The sequence below is a fragment of the Ursus maritimus genome, unplaced genomic scaffold (assembly GCF_017311325.1).
Source record: "Ursus maritimus isolate PB19 unplaced genomic scaffold, ASM1731132v1 scaffold_19, whole genome shotgun sequence".
NCBI lineage: Eukaryota > Metazoa > Chordata > Mammalia > Carnivora > Ursidae > Ursus > Ursus maritimus.
Window position 1 is genome coordinate 4,443,883 of NW_024424341.1, and position 19,141 is coordinate 4,463,023.

General features: G+C 44.3%; 1 long non-coding RNA gene across 4 annotated transcripts in view; it reads left to right on the forward strand.

Moving 5' to 3' along the window:
- The window catches only part of LOC103673824, a 53,042-nt gene that overhangs the window by 3,523 nt on the left and 30,378 nt on the right, over positions 1-19,141 (forward strand). For all 4 annotated transcript variants that reach the window (XR_005835573.1, XR_571479.2, XR_571478.2 and 1 more), the window contains exon 3: positions 9,676-9,770. This is a non-coding gene — a long non-coding RNA (uncharacterized LOC103673824). The remainder of the gene's footprint in view (positions 1-9,675; positions 9,771-19,141) is intronic.

The window sequence follows — 19,141 nt, forward strand, 5'->3', positions numbered from 1 at the left end:
AAGCAGGAACTGTCACCCGTAATCAGGAGAAGAAATGTCACCAGAATAGAACCATAGATGACCCAGATGTTTGAATTGGAAGACAATACTTAAAATACTTTTATAATACTTCAAAACTTTTACAACGCTATTACAGGAGGAGGAGTCCTAGGTGGCAGCATGGGACGATCCTGAACTCACCTTTTCCCATGCACACACTGGATCTATACCTACATGTAGAAAAATTCTTCCTGAAGAAGCACCTGATAGCTGATGGAACAGTTGCTGCATGACGAAGGATAGAGGGACCACATAGAAAGTGGCAGGAGAAATGGAGACGTGATAATGTTGGGGACCCCACTCCTGATACTATGAACTGTGATAGGGAGAGACAGCACTGAGGGACCCAGGTGCAGTTTTGTCTGATCTACGGCAAAGGAACAGAAAACAAAAAACAGTGATTTAAAGGACAGCTAGACTATAAGGAAGCCCATTTACTAACACTAGAAGGTCCAATTTTGGGGGGGAACTTCTGGAACTCTCTCTGAGGTCAGAGGCACTGGCAAGCACCATTGTTGATGTTTCCTCTATGTCTTGGTAGCACAGATGGGAGCAGGGCCCAGGCATTCCTGCTGGCCCACCACCTCAGTGAACCTTGGCTCCTAGCCCACACTGGCTCCAGCCATTCCTCCACGGCCTGACTGCCCATGCCCTCCCCAGCTCCAGCCATCCCACCAGGGTGGCTCTGGCCTGGAGCACCCACTGGCCCATGCCTGTTTCAGCTGCAATGGTCCCATCAGTGGACCCCCTGCGTGGAGTGTTCCAGCCTGTGACCACCCCAGCTCTAGTCATACTGCCAGGGTGGTGCCAACCTGGAGCATCCCAGGACCACCTGGGCCATGCTTACTCGAGTTTCAGCTGTCCTGCCAAGGTGGCTCCAGTATGGAGTACCTTGGAACTCCTACCAGCCCACATACTAGCTCCAGATGTTCTGCCAGTGTGGCCCTATGGAGGATCACAGGAGTACCTGACCTATGCTCGCCCCCATCTCCAGCTGTCCTGCCTGGGTGGCTCTGGTGTAGAGCCCCTGTAACTTTTTGGTCCATGCCTACCTCAGCCCCAGCCATCTCACCAGGGAGACCCTGGACGAAGTACCCTGAGACCTCCAGCTCCTTCCTGTTCCATCTCCAGCCAGTCAGCCAGTGTTGCCAGGTACATGCAATTTACACAGGGGACATTCCTACACATGGCTACTCCTTCAAAACTAGTAGAGTTAGCTGTTCTGCTTAATTCACAGAAACAAACACAGTCAACCAAAACAAGGAGACAGAGGAATATGCTCCAAATGAAAGAATAAGATAAAACTTCAGAAAAAGAACTAAATGATACAGAGATAAGCAATCTACCTGATACTAAGTTCAAAATAATGGTCACAGTGATCTCACCAGACTTGAGAGAAGAGTGGATGAACTCAGTGAGGACTTCAACAAAGAGAGAGACAATATAAAATAAAATCAATCAGAGTTACAGAATACAGTAACTGAAGTGAAAAATATATTAGAGGGAGGGCACCTGGGCGGCTCAGTCAGTTAAGTGTCTGCCTTCAGTTCAGGTCACTCAAGGTCTAGGGATCAAGCCCCATGTGTGGCTCCATGCTCAACAGGGAGTCTGCTTCTTCCTCTCCCTCCCCCGCTTGTGTGTGCACTCCCTCTCTCAATAAATAAACAATCTTAAAATAATAAAATAAAGGAAAAATAAACTAAAGGGAATCAATAGTAGAATGGGGTTGGAAAGAATGGATCAGTGACCTGGAAAACAGGGTAGAGCACCCAAGCTGAACAGCAAAAAGAAAAAATAATTTTAAGAAGTGAGGTTAAGTTAGGGGACCCTGGGACAACATCAGGCTTACTAACGTTCACATTAGAGGGGTCCCAGAAGAAGAGAGAGAGAAAGGGACAGAAAACTTACTTGAGGAAGTAATTGCTGAAAACTTCCCTAACCTGGGGAATGAAACAAATATCTACGTCCAGGAATCCCAGAGAGCTTCAAGCAGAATGAACCCGAGGACTGCACCTTGACACATAGTAATTAAAATGACAAAATTAATGATACAGCGATAGTCTTAAAAGCAGCAAGAGGAAAGCAAACAGTTATGTGCAAGGGAAACCCCATAAGGCTTTCAGCTATTTTTCAGCAGAAACTTTGTAGGCCATCCATAAAGCAGTGGCAGGATATATTCAAAGGGCTGATAGGAAAAAACCTGCAACCAGGAATACTCTACCCAATAAGGTTATCATTCAGAATTAAAAGAGAGAGTTTCCTAGACAGACTTTAAAAGAGGTTTAACCACTAAACCAGTCTTACAAGAAATGTTAAAGGGACTTCTTTACATAGGAAAGGAAAGGCCATATGTAGAAATAAGAACATTATGAAAGGAAATAAACTTCATTGGTAAAAGCAAACATAGAGTAAAGGTAGTAGATCAATCATAAAGCTGGTATGAAGGTTAAAAGACAAAATAGTAAAATCAATTATTTCTAAAAAAAATAAAGTAATTCACACACACAAAAAGATGTAAAATATAACAAACAGTGGAGGGGTGGGGGATAAAAATGTAGTGCTTTTAGAATGTGTTTGAACTTAAGTGAATATCAGCTTAATATAGGCTGATATATACTTAGCATGTTCTGTTTGAACCCCATGGTAAAAACCAAAACCAATAATAGATAAGCAAAAAAAGAAAGGAAAGGAATCCCAACTTAACACTAAAGAAAGTCATCAAACCACAAAGGAAAGAGTAAGAGAAGAACAACAAAGAACTCCAAAACAACTATAAAACAATTAACAAAATGGTAATAAGTACATGCCAATCAATAATTAAATGGACTAGAGGCTCCAATCTAAAGACATAAGGTGACTGAATGGATAAAAAGACAAGCTCGGCGAGGGGGGGGGGTGCAGGATGGCAGATGAGTAGGGAACCTCATTTCATCTGTTCCCTTGAATTTAGCTGGATATCAAACCATTCTGAATACCCATGAATTCAGCTTGAGATGTCTGAAAACATATCTGGAATGCTATAAGCAGAAAAATGACAGCTTTTTGCAAGGTAGGAGGTGGGGAGTTGTGAATCTGTGGGGAAATATCAGAAGATAAATGGAAGGGAAAGGGAGCCTCCATAAGCTGGCCTCTGGAAAGTGATACAACATTGGAGTGCAAAATCTGGACCCTTAGTAATCTGCTCCAGTGAGAGATATCCCTTTCTGAAAGGGGCTCTGGGGATGAAAAGGGTAGAATTCTAGCTGGGTTATTGTGGTCTCAGGATCCCAGGAGACACAGAACAGGAGTGCCTGAACTGATAAGAGTGCCCAGGCAGTAGAGTGAGGAAACTGGTTATGGTCAGCAAGCCCAGGAAGGATTCTCAGCTCTGGTCACCATAAACCGCAAGCCAGGATGGTAGAGAGACCACTCTTTGCCTGCACACCCTGAGAAGGACTGGGACATGTGGGCCATTTACCATCTCCTGGGAGGGACGAAACAGCTGTGTCCATGACTGGGCAACAGCTCACAGGGCGGTGATGGCCCCAGAAAGGACAGTAGGGCAGCACCCATCTGTGACTGGGAGCAGCAGAGCAGTGTGCATACATGAGCCCACAACCATTCACAGTTGGAAAGGCACAAAGCGACTAACGCCTAGGGTCCCTGGGAATCCCCCTGTGAGGATTGCAGTGGGCATGAACTGCAGGAGCTTGCAGAGTTTGGTGCACTCAGAAGTGGAGACGGTTTGACCCAGGGGGTTTATTGAAGAGGGGGAACCAGGATCTTGTGGCTCTGGGCCAGTGATTCAGGCATGGCTATTTTTGCTTTGACCCTCTGAAGAGGCATGGAAAGTCGCAAAGGAAACAAACGCCACACAGACAACCAGCTCACATTGAGCCCATCCGCCTGACAAGTGGTGGGGCAACTCAACCCATGCAAAGACGCCTGAGAAGCAGAACAGCAGGCCCTTCCCCGAGAGACAGACTGGAAGAATTCACCTGAATGACAAGCTTATGGATCCCACAAGAGTGTAAAACTCCAGCACCAGGGTTAAATAGTATATTGAGCTCCAGGTGTTTCCTCAAAACTTGTTTATCCATCAGTCTAAAATTTTCCATTGATTTATTTTTCTGTTTTTTTTTTAACCTTTTTCCCATTTCAACTAGATTCTTATTTTACCAACTTTTGTTTTTAAGTCACTTTTTAACTTTCATTTTTTCACATCTACATTTTATAGATTTATGCCTCATTCTAGTACTTTTTTCACTTTTGGTTTTGGTTTCTTCACAACTTTGGGATGTAGTGTTTTCTAACACACAGAGCAAAATTCAGTCAGGAATGAGTGGATCACTCTGCTTTCTCCACCCTGTGAGATTATAGTCTCTCTCCCACCCCCCCTTTTTTTTATTGTTTTGTTTCATTTTGGCTCTGTTCACTTTTCTGTGGTGGCTTCCAACCACTTTAGATTTTTTAGGGTGCATTTGCTTAAGTTGGACTCTGTTCTTTAGCTCACCCATCCTTTCCTGGTCAGAATGACTAGAAGGTGGAACTCACAGCAAAGGAAATAACCAGAGGCAATGTTCTTCTGCCATAGAGCTAATCAATATGGATATAAATAGGATGTCAGAGACAGAGTTCAGGAAGCAATTATAATGTTAATAGCTAGGCTTTGAAAAAGTATAAATGACAACATGGAATCTTTAAGGGCAGAAATGAGATCCAAACAGGTCAAATTTAAAATGCTATGAATGAGATGCAGTCTAAATTGAATGCTCTAACAGGGTCATAGAGGTGGAAGAGAGACTAAGTGACCTAGAGGACAGACTGACGGAAAGGAAGGAAGTTGAAGAAAAGAGAGAAAGACAACTAATAGCCCATGAAGAAAAGCTTTGAAAATTTAATGTGCCTTCAAATGAAACAATGTCAGAATTAGCAGAATCCCAGAGGGGTCGGGTAGAGAGAGAGGGGTCTAGAAGGTATATTTGAGCAAATCATGGCTGAGAACTTCCAAAGGAAACCAGCATTCATGTCCAAGAGGCAGAGAGGACCCTTCCCAAAATCAGTAAAAACAGATCAACACCAGACATATAATAGTGAAGCTTGGAAATCTTAGAGCCAAAAAAGCTATCCTGAAAGCAGCCAGGGAGGGGAGATTCCTCACGTACAGAGGGAGGAACATCAGAATAACATCAGACCTATCCACAGAAACCTAGCAGGCCAGAAAGGGCTGGCAAGATATATTCAGGGTACTAAATGAAAACATGCAGCCAAGAATACTTTATCCAGCAAGGCTGTCATTCAGAACAGAAGGAGAGATAAAGAAGTTCCAGGATAGACAGAAACTGAAAGAATATGTGACCACCAAGCCAGCCCTGCAAGAAATATTAAGGGGGATTCTGTAAGCAAAGAGAGACACCAAGAGTAACATAGACCAGACAGTAACAGAGACAATCTACAGAAACAGGGACTTTACAGGCAATACAATGACAACAAATTCATATCTTTCAATAGTTCCTTTGAATGTAAATGGGCTGAATGCTTCAACCAAAAGACAGGATATCAGATTGGATAAAAAAGCAAGAGCCATCCATATGCCATCTACAGGAGACTTATTTTAGAACTGAAAACACCTCCAGACTGAAAAGTGGGGGGGGGGGTGGAGAACAATTTACCACACAAAAGAAAGCTGGGGTAGCAATCCTCACATCAGACAAATTTGATTTTAAACAAAAGACTGTAGTGAGAGATGTAGAGGGACACTATATTATACTTAAAGGGTCTATCCAACAAGAAGACCTAACAATTGTAAATATCTATGCCCCCAATGTGGGAACAACCAATTATATAAACCAATTAATAACCAAAGTAAAGAAACATATTGACAATAATAAAACGATAGCAGGGGACTTTAACACCCCACTCACAGCAATGGACATGTCATTTAAGTAGATCAACAAAGAAACAAGGGCTTTGAATGACACATTGAACCAGATGGACTTCACAGATATATAAAGAATATTCCATCCTAAATCAACAGGATACCCATTCTTCTCAAGTGCACATGGAACTTTCTCCAGAATAGATCACGTACTGGGTCACAAATCAGGTCTCAACCGATAACAAAAGATTGAGATTATTCCCTGCATGTTTTCAGACCACAATGCTTTGAAACGAGAACTCAATCACAAGAAGAAATTTGGAAGGAACTTGAACACTTGGAGGTTAAAGAACATCCTGCTAAAGAATGAATGGGTCATCCAGGAAATTAAAGAAGAATGTAAACAATCCATGCAAACTAATGAGAATGAAAACACATCAGTCCAAAACATATGGGATACAGCAAAGGCCATCCTAAAAGGGAAGTACATAGCAATCCAAGCCTCTCTCAAAAAAATAGAAAAATCACAAATACACAAACTAATTTTACACCTAAAGGACCTGGAGAAAGAGTAGCAAATAAAGCCTAAACCAAGCAGGAGAAGAGAAATAATGATTAGAGCAGAAATCAATGGAATAGAATCCAATCAAAGAAACAGTAGAACAGATCAATGAAACGAGAAGCTGGTTCTTTGAAAGAATAAGATTGATAAACATCTGGCCATACTTATCCAAGAGAAAACAGAAAGGACCCAAATTAATAATAAAATCATGAATGAAAAAGAGAGAGAGCACGACCAATACCAAGGAAATACAGACAATTGTAAGAACATATTATCAGTAACTGTATGCCAACAGATTAGGCAATCTGGAAGAAATGGATGCATTCCTGGGAATTTATAAACTACCAAGATTGAAACAAGAAGAGGTAGAAAATCTGAACAGATGAATAAATGGCAAGGAAATTGAAGCAGTAATCAAAAACTCCCTAAAAAGCAAGTCCAGGGCCAGATGGCTTCACAGGGGAATTCTACCAAACATTTAAAAGAGAAATAATACTGTTTTACTGAAGCTGTTTCAAAAAATAGAAGTGGAAGAAAAATGTCCAAACTCATTCTATGAGGCCAGCATTACCTTGATCCCAAAACCAAAGACCCCATGAAAAAGGAGAATTACACACCAATATTCCTGATGAACATGGCTGCCAAAATAGTCACCAAGATCCTAGCCAATAAGAACAAACGGTACATTAAAAGGATTATTCACTAGACCCAAGTGGGATTTATTCCTGGGATGCAAAAGTGGTTCAACATTCACAATCAATCAGTGTGATAGAGCACATTAATATAAGAAAAAACAAGAACAATATGATCCTCTCGGTGCAGAAAAAGCATTTAACAAAATACATTATCTTTTCTTGATAAAAACTCTTCAAAGTATAGGGTTAGAGGGAACATACCTCAATATCATAAAAGCCATATTTATGAATAGCCCACCATGAATAACATTCTCAATGGGAAAAACTTAGAGCTTTTCCTTAAGGTCAGGAACATGACAGAATGCCACTCTCACCACTATAGTTCAACATAGTACTAGAAGTCCTAGCATCAGCAATCAGACAACAAAAAGAAATAAAAGGCATTCAAATTGGCAAAGATGAAGTCAAACTCTTTCTCCTCACAGATGACATGATACTTTATGTGGAAAACCCAAAGGACTCCACCCCCAAACTGCTAGAACTCATACAGCAATTCAGCAACATGGCAGGATACAAAATCAATGCAGAGAAATCAGTCGCATTTCTATGCATAAACAATGTGACTAAAGAAAGAGAAATCAAGGAATTGATCCCATTTATAATTGCACCAAAAACCATAAGATATGTAGGAATAAACCTAATCAAAGTGGTAAAGGATCTGTACTCCAGAAACTACAGAACAATTATGAAATAAATTGAGGGAGACACAAAGAAATGGAAAAATATTCGATGCTCATGGATTGGAAAAGTAAACATTGTTAAAATGTCTGTGCTGTCCAGAGCAGTCTACACATTTGATGCAATCCCCATCAAAATACCACCAACATTTTTCACAGAGCTGGAACAAACCATCCTAAAATTTGTATGGAGCCAGAAAAGACCCCAAATCACCAGGGGAATGTTGAAAAAGAAAACCAAAGCTGGTGGCATCACAATGCCTGAGTTCAAGCTCTATTACAAAGCTGTGATCATCAAGACAACATGGTATGGCACCAAAACAGACACATAGATCAATGGAACACAGTAGCGACTCCAGAAATGGACCTTCAACTCTATGGTCAATTAATCTTTGGTGAAGCAGAAAAGAATATCCAATGGAAAAAAGACAGTCTCTTCAATAATTGGTGCTGGGAAAGTTGGACAGCCACATGCAGAAGAGTGAAACTCGGCCATTCTCTTACACCATACACAGAGATAAACCCAAGGTGAATGAAAGCCCTAAATGTGAGACAGGAATCCATCAAAATCCTAGAGGAGAACACAGGAAGCAACCTCTTTAACCTCGGCCTCAGTAACTTCTTGCTATACACGTCTCTAAAGGCAAGGGAAACAAAAGCAAAAAAGAACTATTGGAACTTCATCCAGATAAAAAGATTTGCACAGCAGAGGAAACAGTCAACAAAATCAAAAGACAATTGACAGAATGAGAGAAAATATTTTCAAATGTCTTACCAGATAAAGGGCTAGTGCCCAAAATCTATAAAGAACTTCTCAAACTCAACACCAAAAGAACAAATAATCAAGTCAAGAAATGGGCAGAAGACATGAACAGACGCTTTTCCAATGAAGACAGACAAGGGGCCAACAAACACATGACAAAATGCTCCATATTACTTGCCATCAGGGAAATGCAAATCAAAACCACAATGAGATACCACCTCACACCAGTTAGAATGGCTAAACTTAACAAGGCAGGAAACAACAAATGTTGGTGAGGATGTGGAGAAAGGGGATCCCTCTTACACTGTTGGTGGTGGGAATGCAAACTGGTATAGCCACTCTGGAAAACAGTATGGAGGTTCCTCAATATGTTAAAAAAATAGAGCTACCCTACACCCCAGCAATTGCAGTGCTAGGTATTTACCCCAAGGATACAGATGTACTGAAAAGAAGGGACACATGCACCCCAATATTCATAGCAGCAATGTCCACAATAGCCAAACTGTGGAAGCAGTGGAGATCCTTCAAAAGATGACTGGATAAAGAAGATGTGGTTCATACATACAATGGAATATTACTCAGCCACCAGAAAGGATGAATAGCTACCATTTACATTGACTGGATGGAACTGGAGGGTATTATGCTTGTGAAATAAATCGAGCAGAGAAAGACAGTTATCATATGGTTTCACTCATCTGTGGAACATAAGGAATAGTGCAGAGGACCACAGGGGAAGGGCGGTAAAACTGAATGCGAGTAAATCAGAGAGGGAGACAAACCATGAGAGACTCTGGACTCCAGGAAACAAACTGAGTGTTACAGAAGGGAGGGGGTGGGAGATGGGGTAACCGGGTGATGGGTAGTAAGGAGGGCACGTGATGTGGTGAGCACTGGGTGTTATATGCAAGTAATGAAGTGTTGAACACTACATCTGAAACTAATGATGTACTATGTGTTGGCTAATTGAACATAAGAAATAAAAAAAATTAAGGAATAGAAAATACATTTATGATATTCTATTGTATTTATTAAAAAATCCATATATAAATGAACTCATGAAGTTCAAATCTGTGTTGTTCAAGGATCAACTGTGTCTACAATGGAGTACTACTCAGCTGTAAAACACGGTGAAGTCTTATCGTTCTGAACAACACGTATGGATCCAGAGGGTACAAGGGTGAGTGAAAAAAATCAAACAGAAAAAGACAAATATGGTAGGATTTCACTTATGTGTAGAATCTAAAAAACAAAGCAAACAAAGAAAAAAAAACCCAGAATTAGACTCTTTTTTTTTTTTTAAAGATTTTATTTATTTATTTGACAGAGATAGAGACAGCCGGCGAGAGAGGGAACACAGTCAGGGGGAGTGGGAGAGGAAGAAGCAGGCTCACAGCAGAGGAGCCTGATGTGGGGCTCGATCCCATAACACCGGGATCACACCCTGAGCCAAAGGCAGACGCTTAACCGCTGTGCCACCCAGGCGCCCCCAGAATTAGACTCTTAAATACAGAGAACAAACTGGTGGTTGCCAGAGGGAAGGGGATGTGAGGGGATGGGCAAAATAGGTGAAGGAATTAAGAGTTACAAACTTCCAGTTATAAAATGAATAAGTCACGAGGATGGAAAGTACAGAGTAGGAAATATAACCAATAATGTAATAATTTTGTATGGTAAAGATGGTGACTGCGCTTATCACAGTGAGCATTTTGTGACGTATGGAATTGTCGAGTCACATATTGTACACCTGAAACTAGTATCATATTGTATGTCAAGTATACTTCAATAAAAACTACTATTGTAAGTACATCAAATCACTTAGAGGAAAAGAGGGACAAAATGGGTAAAAAGGGAGGAATTTCAGCAGAGAAATTCTATAGCTGAAAAATGCTTTCAGTGTTTCCTGTGATGGCAGCAGCCTACATGTGCAAAGTTAACCTTTTTATAACTACTGAGACTATATCCCCAGACCACACACACTTTCCTTTTTAATCATCTGATAAACAGATATTTATTCGCTGAGCACTCTCTGGGCCCCTGTGTCTTGCTTATTAAATGAGAGGTGCCCTGGGGACTCTTAGCCGCCCGCCTGAGGCCTCCACTGCCCTACTGGAGAGGGGTCATATCCTGGGAAAGGTTCTCTGTGAGCTCCGGGCCCCGAGGGCCGCGTCCCAGAGCCTGAGGCATCTGGAGAGCTGGGATGTGCAGCTTGCCAGCTGGAGAGTAGCTCCAGGGCTAGGCTGGACTCCCAGTCATTTTCTGTATTCGCAGTAGCCAAGTCAGACCTCGTTAATGAGGGTCTGTTCCCGCTTGTCAGTGAAGTAACAGAGAGGACCGGGTCCACTTTATCCCAGGTGCTGGCCTGCAGAGCACTCAGGGCCTGGCTGGGGACAGCAGCCCTCTTTGTGAGCTTGAAGGGGCTCCTCTATTTGACATGGTCCCCTGGACTCAGTGGGGACACCCGGGAGCTCTGAGGGTGTTGATGGCAGATCCATCTCTAGCACACTCCTGGACGCCCTGTTGGTCTTTGCTTTTGGAGCACTAATGGCCATGAGGGAAGCCCACACACCTGGCTCATAGCCAAGAAGAAGGCCCAGCCCATCTGACACAGGGTTGGGTGGTGAGGAGACCATGAGAGGGGAGGTGGTCTGAGGGGCCAATGTCAGGACACACTTTAGATTTCTGACAAAGTTTGAGTCCGCTGTGTAATCTGTTTTCCTATATAATGAGGCTCCTTGATGCCTGAAGAAGAACTGACTTTAATATTCAGCCATTTAGGCTAAGAGAGGTTATACTGGCATTTATTATCTATTGGTTTACATTTTGGGGAGGGGGAAGGTTTTACAATGTTAGACATAAATGCCGCCTTGGGTCCTCAGCTGCATATCCCAGTATGTCACAAGATGGCAGCCTAACACAAGGATTGAATCGGTGGCTGGCGGCCTCCCCCAGAGTCTTGGAGTTATTTTCCTCCCAGCCTGTCAAAACCCCAGTTTACCATCCACTTCAAAGAATTGCAGCCCTGGGTACTAAACCCACGACCATCCAGGAGATGGGGTTATTTCTCTCTAAACAATGGAACTTGATTTTGATTTACGCTTTCCCTGCCAGAATGGATGATGACCGAGTTAAGTGGTTTAAACAAGATGGAGGTTAAAAGAAGAGAGGAACGATGAGACCCTGGGGAGGAGGCGTGATTGTGGCTGACATTCAGAAATTGGTGGTGCATCAGTGAGGTGGAGGGAGAGGGGAGGAGCGGTTCCGCTGGCTGGATCGCGGGTAGGTTGCAGCGGGTTCTGGACGGGGCTGCTGAGAGGAGGTGAGGGAATCTCCGCTGTGGTGGGCTTTGTTTGCTTTTGGAAGTGCCCTTTTTCCTTTTACTGTGAAATGATTTTCTGCCCAGTGACCTTGTTATTACCATGGAGAGAGACACTCCTACCCACAGAGTAAATAATACAACATGGGCCAGTGATATATAGACATGAGCTCATGAATTTCATGAGACAAGTGTCCTTTTCTGTGTACATGGAGGTAGAAATCAAGACAAAGGGAGCTGAAGCTATTTAGCAAAACTGCAGATTAAGATAGATTTATTTATTTATTTATTTATTTATTTATTTATTTATTATTTATTTTGACGTTGGACACTAACTGGTGACATTTATTCGTGACATCTGGGTTAGGAAGCACTTGATTGTAGTTTTCCCTCCTCCTTATCAAGGGACAGCAAGTGCTTGTGGAGGGCAGATGGAAGGTGGCGAGGGCAGGAGAATGGGGTGCTGCCCCTTGTTATTCCAGGCTGCCTGTGGGAATCCTGGGACCCGCAGCGCGGGAGCCCCACGGACATGCATAGAGCATCTGTGAAGGGACGCATGAGGGACTGCCTGTCTGCAGTCCACTGAGAGGCACGGAGAGGGCTGGCTCATGCTCAGGCAGAAGAGGTTACTTCCTGAGCTGTGTGAATCCAGGGGCACCATAAAGCACCCCTGTCCCCCACCCCCACCCCATAGTAACAGGCATGCTCCTGCTCCAGGAACCAGGGTGCTTGGAATGCCAATGGCGAGTCATTCCTTCAGGGGGAGCATTGCTTTCTCCAGAGGTTTATTTTGAAATATAAACACTACTTGAGGGTAGTAAAGAAACTCTGCCATGTGACAGTGAACCCTTCACCTGGCAGTTGAGCCTGGTCTAAGGAGTCAGGGTGGGGATGAGGGGTGGGGACAAGGGAGGAGATAAAAAGTGACTTGGCTCATGTCACCCTTTTGCCTCCACAATGAAAACCTGGACTTAGAATTTCATCTGACGGGGCACAGGCCTGAGAGCTTGACTTACCTTGGTTGGCTATAACTGAGGAGAAGTAGTATGTTTTCCTTCTTTATTATTTCCTGGCCTTCCTTCCACTGAGGACCTTGATAAAGCTGTATGCAAAGACCACTGGAGGGGCAGGTGTGAGGAGCCCTCCTGTGCCCCCTCTTCTGTAAATTGAGCTACTTTGCTTCACCTAGCTATGCCAGGCACTGAGTTCCGTTTGCCCAGAGGCTGATTGCCTTAGGAGGTGATTTCCCCTCCCTCTTGGAGACACACATGCTTTCCTTGAAACACAGAGCACACATCTTTCATTGTGCATGGAAGTTATCTGTTATTAATGCAGAGTCCTGAACAGAGAATCAGTCCTGAGTTAGTTATAGGTGTGCTGCTTTGGACGTATATACATTCATTCTGATGCCAAGGAGGCCCCTCCTTTATTTTTCTTTCATTAGGTAATTGATCAGTAGCATTGATCAGAAGAAGTTATACCTTGCTAACCATATTCTCAGATGAAGATCAATGAAGTGGATTTTTAGTACATCAGTTCCTGCATCGGGCGCTAACTGGAAGGGATAAAGCTGTGTGATGTGTTACTGGATGAGATCCAGGACAGCCACACCCTCAAAAGGCAACCAGGAAATTTGATTTTCCTAACCTCTAACAAAATGGGAAGTTGTACCTGGTAGATGGGGTTTAGAGCTGTCCCAGTTCTCTAACACGAATACTACCTGATGCTCCCTGGGTATCCTTTCTGAGAAGGAAAAATGACCGAGCTCGGAGCAGCCCCTGCTCCTCGTACTGCGGATATGAGCCTCCCCCTCCTTCCCCTCCAGCATACATTTTCTTTCCTAAACCCCATGTCTTGTTATCATTGGGGGAAAACTTTATGTTGAGGGATGACAATTCACTGTGTGAAATGCAGAGAAAGCCAGAAATCATCCACCAGCGAAGGCTTCTAGAGTCAGAGTGTAAGATATTGCCTTTTTAAATGACTTTTGTGTGTGTGTTGGTCTTCTGAAGGCGGGCCTGAGTATTGTTACCTTCATGAGAAATGCATATGGTGTGAGACAAGGTGCAGAGTTTTTGGACAGCTGGCCGGGAAATAGATCAGAGAAGCATTGGCTCCCGGGTTCTGGCAGTCTAGAATCCAAGAGCATCTGCTGCAGAGTGACTGCATTGGCCTGTGATGGACGAGGCGATGCAGGAGAGAAGGAGCCGCCACAGGAGGAAGGCCCAGTTGAGTCAGAGACTCTAGTCTAGTCTGGATTCTCAGGCACTGAACAGGAGAGATTCCTTACCTGTGAAATCTCTTTACCTGTGACATCCTAATGGCACTCGCCTGACATTGAATTGTAATGCAGAATGTTTTATGATTCTTGGGCTTGGGGCACCTTAACATTTCCGTTTTGCAACTGTCCATTTGAGTTAAAAGCAATTCGGGTGGTTTTCAGCAAAAATTATTGTTAGAATAACCAAGTGCCATTTTAATGGAACCAAAGGTCAAGAAATTAGGTTTAAATGAAATCCGGAGAATATTGTCAGATGATTTGACCAATTTGACCATCAGGGTACATTGGGTTGTTGAGGGGAATAAGGAGGATACCTGCTTCCTTGAGATTCTAAAAAAAAATTTTTTTTAAAGATTTTATTTATTTATTTGACAGAGATAGAGACAGCCAGCGAGAGAGGGAACACGAGCAGGGGGAGTGGGAGAGGAAGAAGCAGGCTCATAGCAGAGGAGCCTGATGTGGGGCTCGATCCCATAACGCCGGGATCACGCCCTGAGCCGAAGGTAGACGCTTAATCGCTGTGCCACCCAGGCGCCCCTCTAAAAAATTTTTTAATTTAACCAGCCACCTACTCTAGATACTGTTGCTATTCCTCACTCAGTGGCAAGAGGCTGGACTAGTTGGTGTTCAAGTTTCTCTTGGCTTGAGGACTTGAGTGGTCCCTGAGTGTTGTATCATAAATTAGTGGGTGTTGTGTGTATTGGGAGCTCTTGGGGGTCAAGACTCCGGACTGTCTGCTATGGGCTAAATTGTGTTCCCCCCCACCCAAAATTCGTATGTGGAAGCTATAATCCCCAGTGTCATGGTATTTAGAAATGGCACTTTTGGGAAGTAATCAGGTTTGGGTGAGGTCAGAAGGATGGGGCTCTCATGATGGGATTAGTGCTTTATAAGAAGGGACACCAGAGAGCTTGCTCCCTCTCTTTCTACCATGTGATGACACAGTGCAAAGGCAGCCATCTTCAAGCAGGGAGGAGGGTTCTCCCCAGAAACCTCAATGCTGGCCCCCTGAAGTTGGACTTCCAGCCTCCAGACTGTGAGAAGATAAATTTCAGTTGTGTAAGTCGCCCAGTCTGTGGGATTTTATTGTTCTGGCAGCCTGGGCAGACTAAACAATGCCCAGGGAGGTTGAGACTGCTGTATCTGTAGAGGGGTCTGATGATCTGTGTCAGTAGGTTTTTGTTACAGGTGGTGGACAAGTTTGGTTACCTCCTCCAGGCAGCAGTCCTGGTGACTTCAGTGGACTCACAGTCTCGGGAACTTTTCTAATTTTGGTGGGATGCTCCAGGTATCCTCCCCCTTCTACCCTGTTGCCTCTTACTTAACTCCTGCTAAGAAAAAAAGATCAGAAGAATTTAACTTTGTCCTTAAGAGATTTCTGTATGTCTTGAGAAAAACACAAAACAACCCAATAAATGGCCCTGTATCTGAACACCCTGCTATGCTCCCAATAGCATTCCTTGATGGCTAAAGACATATGTAATTTTGCTTCTCAAGAACTGGCAGTATAGAACCTGGAATTCAGGGGCCCCCTGTCAGGAACTGTACCCTATTTTCCCGTTCACAAGTTGGTCTGCCAGTTTCATGGATGCTGGTAGAACACACACGAGTCCTGGGTCAGAGGCCAAGGACTCCGTTCTCACAGCAGTAATGGTGGCCCATAATCAGCATTTTCCTGTACTGGTTCAACTCAGCTTTCACAGGAGAGGAATCCTAGGGCCTCCTGAACTTTTTGTAGTGGGGAGTCAGCATACCTGCCTTTCACTCCAGAGGGAGAGCAAATCTCTTTCAAGGCAGTTCACTGTACAAACATCCTTGAAAAGATAGTCCAGAAAAAAGGCCACCAGTGCCTTTGCTCATGAGATATGCAGAAATGTGACAGTTCCATGAAGAACTGTCTCCCAACATCTCCACAACCCATGTCCCACCGTATCTGTCCTCACCCCTGCCTCACATCACATGCTCAGTCATGACAAGCTGCTCTTCTCCCTGCCTCATGAGGCTGCTTGTTCGTGATGCTTTCTTCCCCCCAGATGCTTCTTGCTCATCCTTTAGGGCTCAGCCTGAGTGCACTGTCTCTGGGCTGGGTTAGCAGGCCCTCCCTGGCAAGCTTTCTATGTAAGACCATGCATTCCTTGACAAGGAGCACAGGGCGTGGCACACTTTCCAGAGTGAAGAGCCCCTCCTTGGTTTCTGAAGACCACCTACCGTCATTGCCACTCTGCTGGATCCTAGGCAAATTCAGATGTGGGTGTGGTTCATCTTTCCATGGGCACGTTTCCTGCCCTAGCCAACTGAAAGCCCTCCTACCCCCGGGGATGGGGCTCTGTGTTGGACCCCTTGGCAGAGTGACAAGATGGTATTGGGCACACGTTAAGTCCTCCCCAGTGGGTGGGCTCTTTGATGCTGTGACTCACCAGGGATGGTGCTGGCCAAGCAGACACATGCCGCTGATCTGTGCTGCAGTGAGGTCCTCTCTCGGACATGGAGGTCGCCTGCTGGACACAATTCTCTGAAATTGTATTGACCTGTGGACTCCTTTGCAAGTAGCTATAATCTCCGCGAGAAGCAGCCTCTACAATATACCAACTTTGTTGAGGTCTGGGTTTAGATGTTTTCTGTTAATTAAAGAGCTGCATTTTCTCATTTTGAATTATGGAAGGTAATTTCTGGGAGAAGGAAACACTTCTGTGTTCACAAGTTTTCTCCCCTACAGAAGACAGAAATTCAAGTTAATCTGGGAAATGTGTATTGAGCATTTATAGTATGTGGGGGGAAATTAGGAGCATAGGAAGTGGACATTAATGACAACCTGGTCCCTGCCCTCTGGAAGATTCTGTCCAGAAGGATGGGATCATGGCACTGAGTGAGAGCAAGTCCTGCAAATATTAGACAGATAACCAGGAGACAAGACTTGTTTGCCTGCATCTGGAAGTGGAGCTATAATATTTATTTTACTGCATAACAGATAACCCCAAAACTGACTCTTGTGAGAATATTTATTACCTCAGTTTCTGTGGGTCAGGAATTTGGGAGTGGGTTAACTGAGGACTTCTGGCTTCACTGAGTTCCTCATCTTGCAGTCCAGACATCAGTCCGTTGAAGGACTGACTTGGGCCGGAGGGTCTGCTCCCAAGAATGGCTTGTCCACATGGATGTGGTCAGAGGACCTTGATTCCTTGCTGTGTGTGTCTTTCCACTGGGCTGTTTGAGCATCTTCACAAAATAGTAGCTGGCTTCTCCCAGAGTCAGTGAGAAAGCAAGTGAGAGCTACGGTATCTTTTATGATCTACCCTCCAGAGACACCATCATGTCCACTGCTCCTCAATGTGGGAGAAACAATACCAGAAGACAGGGATCACTGGGGACCATTTTGGAGGCTGGCTACCAGGGTTGTCTGCTGCTAGCAAAGGGACCCACAAGTGGAGAACAAAGGTCCCAAATGTCCCTGTGTCTGTTCTCACTCCTGAACAAACTGACAGGCTCTTCGGGGACCACTGGAGCGAACCCCTGCCTCAGGCTACAGGCAACAGTGGTGGCTCTGCGTCTGCTCTGGAAATACTGCTCGTGCCTGCTTGTGATCACAGACACGCCTCTGTTTCAAAGAATTTTCCCGGCTGGGCAGTGAGACAAGCAGCAGGTGTGTGTGCACTCTGCTTGCCCTCTCAACTGGCTCTTATGCCATTGCTCTCTTTTCTCCACTTTGCACCTTCAGTGCAAAAGCTTCCTCAGCCCTTCATCCAAGGGCTGGTGGTTCACCTCTCTCAAAAAGAAGCTTTTGCACTGCTGACCTAGATTGGTCTCCGCAAAAGTAAGATGTGTTTTCTTCCAGGACTCAAGGTAGTCAGCCCCCAAATGAAGCTTATTTAATGAAGGAATTAGTTCCAGTCAATTCTTGAGATGGAATTATGGGTTCATTTGAAGGAAAATTGAAGGGGCAGCAAGCTCAAAGGTCAAGGAGAAGCTAATGAACACTGTTTTCTAAGCATACCTGTTGCACCATCTGAAAGATGCAGTGCTTCTCGAATGAGGTTTTCATTTTCCCAGCTTGTGGCTTACTCTCTCTCTCCTTCTCGTACACACTATGTAGGGTTACATTCCATCAGAGATGCACACATAGGCCATGGCTCTTTGTGTCCATTTTCCATTCCTGGACCAGTCCCGCCCAGAGCTGATGCCTTGAAGTAATTCTTGTAGGAACACTAGTCGTTTGTGCCTCCCAGCATGCATTCCCCCCCCAACCACCCCCCAGGAATAAGGTGACTGTTCTTCATTTTTAGCCCATGTGCATTCAGCAAAGGTCAGGCCATCCTGGGATCACCCAGTCAGCACATTGAGTCCCTCTGGCCCTGACAATTGGTTCCAGATGAGCATATCATTCAGTCCGGATCAGTTAGAACCAGGAGTTAACTCCATAACTTTTGTTCAGCTGGTGAACTTGCTGCCATTAGCTTAGCACATGCAGCTGCCTGTGCATCAGGTAACCTGGGAGTGCTCTGGACTGAGTTGCAGCCAAGTCCAGCCCCATAAATTCTCTTTTGGCTTCAACTAGTTTGGGTTGCCATGTTCTATCAATATGATACATTTCTGCATTGTAGAAATCAGGTGGTTGTATCTCTCCTATGTGGAACTTAATGCTTCAGTATAGATACTATGCAGAATGGATTTCTTGAATGTCTTGTCTATGTCACACCATTTGGGTGACCCAAGGCAGTCCTAAACTGTGGCCTTGAGCACCACGTGCAGATGCCCACTATCTCAGTGCGTTGGTGGGACTTACTGCCGCTGCTGCAGGGAATAAGTCTCAGAGTTGCAATTTTGGGCTGCTAGAAAACAAATCTGAGGCTTGTTTTTAGGCTGTCATAGGCTGACATGTGAACTGCCCATGTGTTGTCAGCCTCTCTTGGTAAACAGGGAGAGCAGTACATGGGTTGTAGACTTGCTCTCTCTCTAA